The following is a 12,873-nucleotide window of genomic DNA, read 5'->3' on the forward strand; positions in this document are numbered from 1 at the left end:
AATCATATGCATTTTTAACATTCATTTTAACATAAAAACATTGTTTTTAACATTCATTTTTAAAAAAATCTGAGTTCTAAATTCTCTTCTTCCTTCCATCTCTCCTCTGTGCTCTTCCTTGAGAAGGCAAGCAATTTGATAAAGGTTATACCTGTGTAGTCATGCAAAACATATTTCCATATTAGTCAGGTTGTGAAATAAAATGCAAACCAAAAAACCCCAAAATGTATATAGAAAGCAAAAAAGTATGCTTTGATCTGCATTCAGACTCCATAATTCTTTCTCTGGAGATGGATGTCATTTGTCATTCTTAAGTCCTTTGGCATTGTTTTGGATCATTGCATTGTTGAGAATAGTTAAGTCATTTATAGTTGATTGTGATGTTACTATGCACAATCTTCTCCAGGTTCTGCTCACTTCACTTTGCGTCAGTCTATGTAAATCTTTCTAGGTTTTTCTGAAAATATTCTGCACTTCATTTCTTATAGTGCAATAGTATTCCATCACAATCATATGCCAAAATGTGTTCAGTCATTCCTCCAACTGATGGGCATCTCCTCAGTTTCTAATTCTTTGCCACCACAAAAAGAGTCGCTATAAATATTTTTGTAACATAGGCCCTTTTCTTTTCTTTTCCTTTTTAAAAAACAGTATTTTATTTTTCCAATTATATGTAAAGACAATTTTAACATTACATTTTACAAAATATTGAGTTTCAGATTTTTCTTCCTCCCTCCCATCCCTTTCTCTGAAGTATATGAAGGGGGGCAGTGAAGCTAGATAGAGCAGTAGATAGAGCATCAGCCCTGGAGCCAGGAGGACCTGAGTTCAAATCTAGCTTCGGACATGGACTAGCTGTGTGACCCTGGGTGAGTCACTCAATCCTGCTGATTGCCTCACAAAAAAAAAAAAGTACATGAAGAGTTGCTTCAAGGCAACCGCAGGAGAAGAAATGACAGGTGATATAATATATTAGGAGAAGATGATGCAGACTGATAACTGGAGACCAGTTTGGGACTCTAGATTATGTACTATGTTTGTTGTGTATAATCAATAATTTAGTCTTTTACATTTGTTGAATCAAAGTTGCATAGTAGAAAGGGATCTAGCCTTGAAGCCAAAATGGCCTGAGTTTAAGATATGCCTCTAAAACATACTGTCTGTGGAAGCCTAAGCAAATTCCTTAACCTCTCAATGCCCCAAACTAGTTGCTGACACTATAAAGTTTCAGGGAAGGGGGTGATCTGTCTTGGTAGAAGAAATTTCCTTATCTGAGTGTTCACTATAGCAATAAAATCACAGGATCCTGCCCTAATCCTCCTTAGTCTTGGTGCCTTCCTCTGAGACTATCAGCAGTTTATTCCATTTTATATTATTTGTACATAGTTCTATGTTGTATCCCCCATTAGACTGTAAACTCCTTGGGCAAGGACTATTTTTTGTCTTTGTATCACCAGCCCTTAGCACAGTGCTTGGCACATAGTAGGTACTCAATAAATGCTTGCTGACTTGTCTTACTTGCTGATTATTCTTTTTCTATTGGATTTGTTAAGAGAGGGGAGTATTATGATGACCAAGTGTTTAAACTAGGTATGGGCTGGAGTGAGCAGAAGCTGGTTGAGGCTCCTCTATGATATTTACAATAACTTCATTAACTTTAAGAATGTAATACTCCAAGTATCAAGGATTCAGGAAAAGAAATGGCAGATGGAACCAAAATAATGACCCTTTGGTGGCCAACCTCTTCTGATGACTTTAGTTAAAGCTATAGGGGCCAAAGTCACTATATTCATGATTTGAGTACAGCAGCCTCTCTGGATACTGTACTTCATAATTGATGAGCATCTTCCCACCCACACCAAAGCCAAGCCCAGAAGGTGAGGGTCCTCCCCACTTGTCACTAAAACAGCCCAAAACCCAACAACTGAAAAAGGACATGCAGCTTTTGTTTAAGTGACAGATGTCAGAGCTCTATGTCCTTTCTGGGTTGTCATCTATTACAATTTGCAATCTTGGACTGGTCCCATGCAACTCCAAGCTTGGGAGGAAGATGGTCCTAGTAACAGTGCTACTGTGCTGCCCTATCACTGTGTCAATTTATCTTCTGGTTGTCTTGACCTCTGCTGATTCTGGATTGTGGTTTTCTTACATCCATTTTCTTCCTGTAGCCTCTGGCTAATTCCATGTACCAGGACCAAGGACCAAGGACTACCTAACTTTTCCATCTATTCATTTTTAAATTTCTTTTTTATTTTATGGTTAGATTTATCTAATTCTGAGAGGGGTCTTGTTGAGGACCCCCACTAGCATAGTTTTGTTGTCTATTTCCTCCTGTAACTCATTTAACTTTTCCTTTAAGAATTTGGATGCTATACCATTTAGTGTATGTAAGTTTAGTATTGATATTACTTCATTGTCTATGGTACCTTTTAGCAAAATGTAGTTTTCCTGCTTATCTCTTTTAATTTAATCTATTTTTTGGTTTTACATCATCTGCAATCATGATTGCTAACCCTGCTTTTTTTTTCCAGAGGAAGCATAACATATTCTGCTCTAGCTCCTTGCCTTTCCTTTTGTGTGTGTCTCTGTCTCAAGTATGTTTCTTGTAAACAACATATTGTAGAATTCTGTTTTTTAGTCCACTTTGCTATCTGCTTCTATTTTATAGATGAGTTAATCACATAAACATTTATAGTTATGATGACTAACTCTTCATTTCCCTTCATCCTGCTTCTTTCACCCCCGCTTATCTGTCTTTCTCTTTCACCTTTCACCTTATCCCTTCTCAAAAGTATTTTGATTCTGATCATTGCCTCCTCCAATCTGCTCACTCTTCTGTACTTATCCCCCTCCCTCTCTCATCCTCCTACCTCCTACTTTTTTGCAGAGTAAGAGAGATTTCTATACCCAACTGAGTATGTATATTATTTCCTTTTGGGCCCAATTCTGATGAGAATAAGGTTCAAGCATTGTTCACCACTCTCTCATCTTCTCCATTTTAAAAGCTCTTTAATGCCTCTTTTATGTGAAATTATTTCCTCCATTCTACCTCCCTCTTCCCCCTTCTCTCAGGCATGCCTCTTTCTCAGCCCTTAATTTTATTTTTTGTATATCATCCCATCATAGTCAACTCATACCTCATACCACACACTCTGTTTATATATACTCCCTCTACCTGCCCTAATAATGATAAAATTCTGAGGAGTTAGAAGTCTTATTTTTCCATGTAGGAATGTAAATGTTTAACTATTTCGATTCCCTTATGATTTCTCTTTCCAGTTTATCTTTTATGCTTCTCTTGAGTCTTGTATTTGAAAATCAAAATTTCTATTCAGCTCTGTTCTTTTCATCAAAAATTCTTGAAAGCCTCAATATCATTAGATATCCATTTTTCCCCTTGAGGGATTTTACCCAATTTTTCAGGGTAGCTGATTCTTGGTTGTAATTCTGGCTCCTTTGCCTTCCAGAATATCACATTTCAAGCCTGCTGACACTTATATGTAGAAGCTGCTAAATCTTGAGTGATCCTGACTGTGACTCCATGATATCTGAATTGTTTCCTTCTGGCTTATTGTAATGGTATTCAGGTAGCCCAACAGTACTTAAATTATCTCTCTTGGATCTATTTTCAAGGTTAGTTGTTTTTTTTTTCCAATTAGATATTTCATATTTTCTTCCCCTTTTTCATTCTTTTGACTTCTTTTATTGTTTCTGGATGTCTAATGAAATCATTAGCTTCCACTTGTCCACTTCTAATTTTTAAGTAATTATTTTCTTCAGTGAGCTTTTATACCTCCTTTTCCATTTGGTCAATTTTACTTTTTTTAAAAATGCTTCATTAACTCCTCATTTACATCATTTATTTCCGCCAGATTTTGAGTTACAAATTTTCTCCCCGTTTTTCCCCTACCCACTGCCCCAAAATAGTGGTCCCACAGGATATCCCCTCTTCCAATCTGCTCTCTCCCATATTTTCTCCCATAACCCTTTTGACTTTTCCAGTGTATCTCTATACCTCAGTGCCTGTATATCTTATTTCCCAATTACATGTAAGATGGTATTAATAATATATATACACACACACACACACACACACACACATATATATATATATACATATATATTTGAATATTTGATTTTAAAAATTTCAATTCCAGATTCATTCCTTTCCTTCCTTGTCACCCACCCTTACTGGGAAGATAAGCAGTTCAGTATAGGTTGTACATGTGTGGCCAATGCAAAACAATAACATAGTAGAAATATTGTAAAAGACTGACTATATTTCCCTTCCTCCTATCCCACCTCCCACTTGTTCTATTCTCTACTTTGATCCCTGCCCTTTTCAAAAGTGGGTGCTTCCAACTTCCCTCCCCCTGAGCCTGCCCTCCCTTCCATCATTCCCCCTCTCATCCCCTTCCCCCCTATTCTCCTGGAGGGTGAGATCCCCTATTTACTGTGTATTTCACTCCCTCCTCAAGCCATATTCAATGGGAATAAGGTTGTCCCATTCCCTTTTGCCTTCCTATTCTTCCCCTCCATTGTAACCATTTTCCCTTGCCTCTTCTGCATGAGATAGTTTACCCCAATCTGTCTCTCCCCATCTCCTCTCATTATATTCCTCTCACCTCTTAATTTCACATTTTAAGTATCACCCCTTCCTGTTAAATTGGTCCTGTTCCCTCTATCTATGTATACCTGTAAACATATATATATGTATATATATATATATATATATATATATATATATATACATTCACATGTATTCATATGCCCATATGCCCTCATATATATATTTCTAATCCCTTCAACTACTGAGAAAAGTTTCATAAGTTACAATTACTGTTTTCCCATGTAGGAATGTTAATAATTCAACTTTGATAAGTTCCTTATGATTTCTTTTCCCTGTTTACCTTCTCATGCTTCTCTTGCTTCTTGTATCTGAATGTCAAATTTTCTATTCAACTCTGGTTTTTTCAGCAAGAATGCTTGAAAGTCCTCTATTCCACTGAATGACCATATTTTCCCCTGAAACATGATACTCAGTTTTGCTGGGTAGGTGACTCTTGGTTTTAATCCCAGCTTCCTTGACCTCCGGAATATCACATTCCAAGCCCTTCGATCCCTCAGTGTAGAAGCTGCCAGATGGGTTATCTTGATTGTGTTTCCACAATATTCAAATTGTTTCTTCCTGCCTGCTTGTAATATTCTCTCCTTAATCTGGGAATTTTGGAACCTGGCTATAATATTCCTAGGAGTTTTCTTTTTGGGATCTTTTTCAGGAGGTGATTGGTGGATTCTTTCAACCTCTATTTTGCCCTCTGGTACTAAAATATCAGGGCAGTTTTCTTTGAGAACTTCCTGGAGAATGCTTTCTAGGTTCTTACTTTGGTCATGGCTTTCAGGTAGTCCAATAATTTTTAAATTATCTCTCCTGGATCTACTTTCCAGGTTAGTGGTTTTTCCCATGAGATATTTCACATTGCCTTCTATTCTTTCATTTGTTTGGATCTGTTTAACAGCATCTTGATTTCACATCAAGTCATTAGCTTCCATTTGCTCCAATCTAATTCTGAAGCAATGATTCTCCTCATTGAGCTTTTGAGATTCCTTTTCCATCTGGCAAATTTGACTTTTTAAGGCATTCTTCTCTTCATTGCCTTTTTGAGCCTCCTTTGCCATTTGAGTCAGTCTGTTTTTTAAGGTATTATTTTCTTCAGCCAGCCTGTTGACTCTCATTTCATAATTTTCTTGTATTGTTCTCATTCCTCTTCCCAATTTTTCCTCCACTTCTCTTATCTGCTCCTTAATGTCCTCTTTGGCCTGTAACCAGCTTGTATTTTCCTTTGAAGCTTTTGATGCAGGAGTTCTGACTTCACTGTTTTCCTCCTGTTCCATGCCTTGTTCCTTCTTGTCCCCAAAATAGGAGTGTAATGTTGGAATCTTCTGTCTGTTTTGTTTCCTTTGCCTGCTCATTTTGCCACTCAATTACTTGACTTTTGGGCTTTTTGCCACAGTAGGACTCTGCCACCAGACAGGGGAGCTTTCGTCCCAAATGCTGGGGTTTTCTCAGCTGCCGGAGGTATTAGATGGGTGCCCTCTCCAAGGTGTCCACATGCTCTGGCAAGCTGTACACACATCCCAGGACCTCCACCCCAGACTGCAATCCAGATCCAAGCAGGTTAAAGAAAGAGCGATTACCCCTCAGACTGGTGCTTGGTTCCCCTACACTCTGCAGGCCAGGAGCTGAAACCACCACGTGGCACTGGCTGGCTGTGCCAGCGTCTCAGTAGCTTCTCACCCCACGGGTAAAAGCCACGCACTCCCACTTACTGGTCCCAAAGTCCAAACTGCACTGGCCTCTCACCTTGTCCTTTGCATCTATGTGTTGATAAATCTGGAAACTGCCACAGCTGCTGCTGTTCTGGAGTCCCTCTGGCCAGGGGCTGGTCAGGCCCACCCTGGGGCTAAAGCCTCTGGGTGGGGCTGGGCTCAGCTCCCAGAGTGCTGTGCTGGATTCCTGCTGGCCTGCCAGGGTGTCCTCAGCAGGAGGTTAGCTTCTCTGTGTCATTTTGTGGGTTCTGCACCTCCAAAGTTTGTTTAGAGTCCCCATTTTACATGGATTGGTGAATGTGGAAGCTGGAGCCACAGGAAGGTTGTGCTTCTACTCCGCCATCTTGGCTCCACCCCCCAATTTTACTTTTTAAGGAGTTCTTTCTTTAGTGAATTTTTATACATCTTTTTCCTTCCATGTGTTCAATTTTGCTTTCTAAGGAGTTCTCTTCAGTGGATTTTTTATGCCCCTTATACCATTTAGCTTATTCTATTTTTTGATGTATTATTTTCTTCTTGCTTTTTTTCTTATTTTCTTATTTCTTTTCCCAAATTTTCTACCTCCTTTTTTTTATTTTTAAAATCCTTTTTGATCTCTTGCAGGAGTTCTTTTTTGACCTGAGATTAATTCACATTTTTGAGGCTTTGCATAAAGGCAATTTGACACTGTTGTCCTACACTGAGTTTGTGTTTTGATCTTTCCTGTCACCATAGTAATTTTCTATGGTCAGCTTCTTTTTTTAATTTTTATTTTGCTAATTTTCCTAATCTATTTCATGACTTTTAAAGTTGGGCTCTGCTCCTGGGGGTGTGAACACTGTCCCTGGCTTCAGGTTTTTCATGTTGCTGTTTTCAGAGCCAGTTCTTGGGGGAAGGGGTCTGTAAATTTTCAATTCTTCCAAAGTGGTATGATCTAAGGAGGGGTGTGATTACTTTTCTCCTGGCCAGTGCTCTGGTCTGTGAGTGACCAAAAGCACCCTTTTCCATCCTGGAATTGTGACCAGGGTCCTAGCTCCCTGCAGTTGCATGTTCTAATGTGCTATCTCACCGCCACCCGCCCTACCCCACCTTGCTCTGGGACTGTGACTGGGAAAGGTTTTATGGGCAATGCAACAGAGTCCTGCTCCCAGGAAAAGATCCTCTGTAATCTCATTCTGATCAGCTTACCCTTACCATCTGTGTGCTGAGAATTCTGGAAGTTGCTGCAGAAAATTCAGCCACCCAAAGGTTTCCTGCTGTCTTGCCTAGGTGGGCCTGCACTGGTGTGGTCTGTTCTGGATTGTGCTCTACTTTCACCCCAGTGAGAGACATTTTCTGCTGAGCTGCTAAGTTGTCGGGCTAGAAAACTGTTTCACCCTATCCTTTTGTTGATTCTGGTACCCCAGCATTCATTTTGGGTGTTATTTTAACATTGTTTGGAGGACAATTTGGGAGAGCTCAGGTGAGAGCCTGCCTTTACTCCACTATTTATGGCTCTACCCCCGGGGCAATTTCTTAAAATAAGACAATGAAGTTTGATTCACTGATTGACTCTTCCTTTCATGAAAGATTTCTCTGTAGCATGCAATGCTGTTTGATACCATTTTACTGACAGTAGAACTTCTTTAAAAATTGGAGTCAATCCTTTCAAACCCTACCACTGCTTTATCAACTAAGCTTATGTGATATTCTTCAATAGTGTTGTATCTCAGGGAATAGGGAGGCCTGAGGAGAGGGAAAGAGATAGGGGAATGGCCAGTCAGAGGGTCAGAACACACACAATACTTAACGATTAAGTTCATTTTCTTTTATGGGTGTGGTTAGTGGTGCCCCAAAATGATTACAATAACATCAAAGATCACTGATCACAGACTATCATAATAGATATAATAATAATGAAAAAGTTTAAAATATTGTAAGAATTACCAAAATGCAACACAGAGACATGATGTGAGTTCATGCTGTTGGAAAAATGATGCTGGTAGACTTGGTTGACATAGGGTTGCTACAAACCTTCAATTTGTAAAAAAAAATGCAATATGTGTGAAGCACAATAAAACAAAGTGCAATAAAATGAGATATGCCTTTATGCTATCTATATGACAGTGGGCAAATCACTTAACCTCATCGTGCTCTAGGCAACTTTTTTTCTTTTGGAGGAGGGAAGGCAGGGCAATTGGGGTTAAGTGACTTGCCCAACATCCCGTGTCTAGTTTTTTGTGTTAAGTATCTGAGGTCATATTTGAACTCAGGTCCTCCTGACTCCAGGGCCAGTGCTCTATTCACTGGGCCACCTACCGTGTTTCCCCGATAATAAGACACTGTCTTATTAATTTTTTTGGACAGAAAAACACCAGAGGGCTTATTTTCAGGGGAGGGCTTATTTTAATGAACATTGACAGCAATTTTAATAAACAGGTAAATGTGAACAAAAAAATATACCTTTATTCAATAAGCAAATCACTGGGGAAGAACAGGATGACGTGCTCACCGCTGCAGCTCTGATTGGATGCAGCTTGGAGTGCGGCATGTGTTTCACGAGGGGGGGGACGGTGCATACAGAGGGTACCGTAATGTAGCGTGTAGCACAGGGGATCACCTTCACTACAGTAGCAATCTCAATAGGGCATATTTTCAGGGGAGCGCTTATTTTAGAGGAATCTTACACAGTAAGGGGAGGGCTTATTTTCGGGATAGGTCTTATTATCGGGGAAACACGGTAGCTGTCCCTCTAGGCAACTCTTTAAGATTATAAACTAACTGAGAAGATGCCAACCTGCATTGCTAGAAGGTGTTTCCTCATTTGAAAGGCCCCTGTATTAATGAAGTCAAATGTCAAGCCCCTAACCCTATCCCTTGATTCATAAAATTTACTTGTGAGGGATCCCACAGGTGAGGTATTATTGAATTCATTTCATAGATGAGGAAACTGAGGCTCAAGAAAAGTTAAATAATTTGATCAAGATCACAAAACCAGTAGTATCAGAGCTGAGAATTGTACCCAGGTTTTTGAATGTCAAATCTAGCCCTCTTTCCACTAAACCACTCCACAATGGAGACTAGATAAGTGAAGAGGTTGACTCCCTTTTCCTATTCTCAGACAATCCTATAATACTTCTGCGAATTTCACTGGCCATGTGGAGCAAAAACTACCTTTGGTAAATGAAGCAGGAGCAGAGCCCAGGAATCTTGTCTTGATTATAATATTCAAGCATCATACATTTTAGAAATGGAAGGAATCTTGGAGGTTATTGCAACATTTTCATTTCACAAATGAGGATTTCAAGGAATAGAGAAGTTAAGTGATTTGTCCAAGGTTACACAGGAAAGAAGGAAGGAGGGAAAAAAGAAAGGAAAGGAAGCAACAAGAATTCATTAAGTTCCAGGCACTGTGCTAAGTGCTTTACAATTATTTTCTTATTTGATCCTTACAGCAGCCGGGGGAGGTAGGTAGTATTATTATTCCCATTTTATAGGTAGGGCAATTGAGGCAATCAGAGGTGAAGTGACTTGCATGGGGTCACAGCTAGTAATTGTTTGAGGTCAAATTTGAACTCAGGTCTTCTTGACTCCTGGCCTAGGATTCTATCCCACACAGGTAGCAAGTAGCCCATGTGGTATTTGAACCCCAATTCTTGGAATTCAAACCTAGCCCCTTTTCTCCAAATCAAGTACCCTTCTCAGTGTACTGGAATGCCTCTCCCTGGAACTAGTCTTTTGGCAGAATGACCCTATTTTGGGAGAATGAACCATAGCAATTGCTCAAGGTCAGCATAGAGAGCTACATCATTATTTTCTGCTCTTGGAAGACACTCACTCCCCAGATGAATTCTTCACCTTGAAATGGGACACCTTTGCCTTATGGAATAGTGTAGGTTAGCTGCTAACACCATTTGCCCAATCTGTTTCCTGTTTCCATGGAAACCTAGCCAGCAGTTCATGTGGGTACTTTTACCTATCAATGCCATGCGCCTGAGGAGAGTTTAAAATTCCATTTTAGAATCTGCTGTGAATTTCCCCCCCCAGGATCCAGAGCTCCCATTGCAGGCTTAAGGAGCATTGGTGAAAACAGCCCTTATGAATTTTAGGCAGCTCAATGAAACCTCTCAATTCAGATAAATTAGAAGGAAATTACTGGTTAAGCTTCATTTAACAAATAGCACCAGACTTCAGGTATCCTGCTTCTAAGAAGATGCATCCTTGAATAGGAAGGTAAGAGACCAGATCCCATTCTAGTACAGCCTGACCTGTGTTGTTGCCAAGCTCCGGTGATTGCTGACATTAATTATTCCATGCCTATATAATCACTCCTTTTAGAGCAGAGACTGCAGGGTGAGAACACTCTTTTGGCTTTTTTTTTTTAATATTACATGAAGAGGAAAATATAAACACCAAAGGAAGATTAAAGGAGGTGGAACATATCAGTAATTACAGGGGTTCATAGTTTCCTATCTTATTCTCATGAGAAAATAGAGGCAGTGTGTACTTTAGCCATGTTACATGTTTGGGTTGTTAGGGATGTCCCAGTTAATCTGTATATTGTACTTTCTAGAATGCTAAACTTGAAGTCAGGAAGGCTTGGATTTACACCCTAGGCAAAACACTTAACATCTGCCAGTCTCAGTTTCCTCATTTGTAAAATGGGAAACACCTTATTACAGGTATATTATTATATTATAAACATGTTATTATAATATCCCCTACATGACAGGCTTATTTTAAGGATCAAATGAGACAATGTGTGTAAGAGTTTTGCAAGCCTTCGAAGTCCCTTTGTATATATAATGCATACTTCAGTAACTGGAAGGGTACATGACATCTCTGGCATGGGGGCCCCTTTCTTGATGCAGGCTGTTCCTGTGTAGGCTCTTCTGCCCACACGTCCTTGCCACATGTGCTGCCTGTATCTGTGCCTCTCCAAGGGTTGCCTATGTCTCATCTCCCTATGGTTGCTTTGGGCATATTTGTGAAGGGGGGTACTCTTGGTGCAGTGGCTAGAGCACCAGGTCTGGAGCCAGGAAGAACTGAGTTCAAATATAGCCTCAGATACTTTCTAGTTGTATGACCCTGGGAAAGTCACTTAACCTTGATTGCCTCAGTTTCCTCATCAGTAAAATGAGCTGGAGAATGAAATGGCAAAACACTCCAGTATCTTATGCCAAGAAAACCCTAAATGGAGTAACAAAGAGTAGGACATGACCGAAACAACTCAACAACAACAAATATTAGAGTACCAGGGCACATAGACCTACAGAGAACCATGAACCAGTTAGTGGATGTGCCTCGAAAATGGGGATGTAGGGGCGGCTAGGTGGCGCAGTGAGTAAAGCACTGGCCCCGAAGTCAGGAGGACCTGAGTTCGGTTCTGGCCTCAGACACTTAACACCCACACAAAAAAAAAACTAGCCATGTAACCTTGGGCAAGTTACTTAACCCCAATTGCCCTTCAAAAGGCAAAAAAGAAAAAAAGAAAAAGAAAATGGGGATGTGACCCCAGGAGCTACACATACACACACACACACACACACATGTTTCTTTTTCATGAGTTTATTGTTGGCCAATGTGTTGTGAATATAACACATATAAGTCAAGTTTATGTAAATAGCGTGATTCTGTGGGAGCTAAAAGGTCTAAACTACAAGTGGAGATGTTCCTACCCATATCACCTACGAAGCTATTTCTGCAAATTTCACTGACTGGTGACTTAAGAAACAACCTGCTGTGCTTACTAAATCTGAAAACTGCTTGAATCCCACTAGTTAGAGATTCATTTGCATTAAGGGACAAAAGAGGTAAGATGGGGGAAGGGTGGGATGGTGAAGAATTCATTTTATTTTAGTGTAGATTAATTCTCTTAGCTTGCTTACATGCCCAATGAATGAAAGGGGTTTTTTTTTTTTTGCTTGTTTGTTTTTTTTTTTGTGAGTGGAGGGCAAGGGAAGAGCAATAATGACTGCTCATCCTACCACAGAAAAGTCATCTAATGTTTCTGAATCTTGTTTTCCTCCTCTTTAAAGCAGGTAATACTCGCACCATATGAGTAATTATTCAACAACAGGATTATTATTAGGAAAGTCCTTCATAAAAATTAAAATGTTATATAAGTATGAACTATGTTTATTTTGGAGCCTGAGGCACTTAAGGTGAGGACATGTCTTTGTCAAGCATTGTAATGGACACTAGGGTTCCTGGAGGCCCATGTCACCAGATACCCACATTGGAAGTATGTGGGCACTGTGATCCTGGGAAACAGAAGAGAACCAGAATGAGGCTAGAGAAGGAGAAGTGGAAGGACATCAAGCACAAACTTTGTCTACTTAACCAGCTCTCCTCCCTCCCTCCATCTCAGTGACCATATACTTCAACTCTTTTCAGCTACCTCCTATCACCCTCTCTGCCTCATATCCCTTTCCCAATGACTACACTTCTCCTGGCCTTTAGAGACACCTCTTGGCAAGAGAATTAAGTCAGGAATTGGGAGAGTCTTTGTAGGAGGGGCCTCAGGCTTGTAGGCATCTGTATCAGCAATGCCATATTCACAATGCCTATAGAGATTACAAATAT

This window comes from Petaurus breviceps, unplaced genomic scaffold, assembly GCF_028583685.1.
Source record: "Petaurus breviceps papuanus isolate PSGF00001 unplaced genomic scaffold, PetGlider_PUasm1.0 37, whole genome shotgun sequence".
NCBI lineage: Eukaryota > Metazoa > Chordata > Mammalia > Diprotodontia > Petauridae > Petaurus > Petaurus breviceps.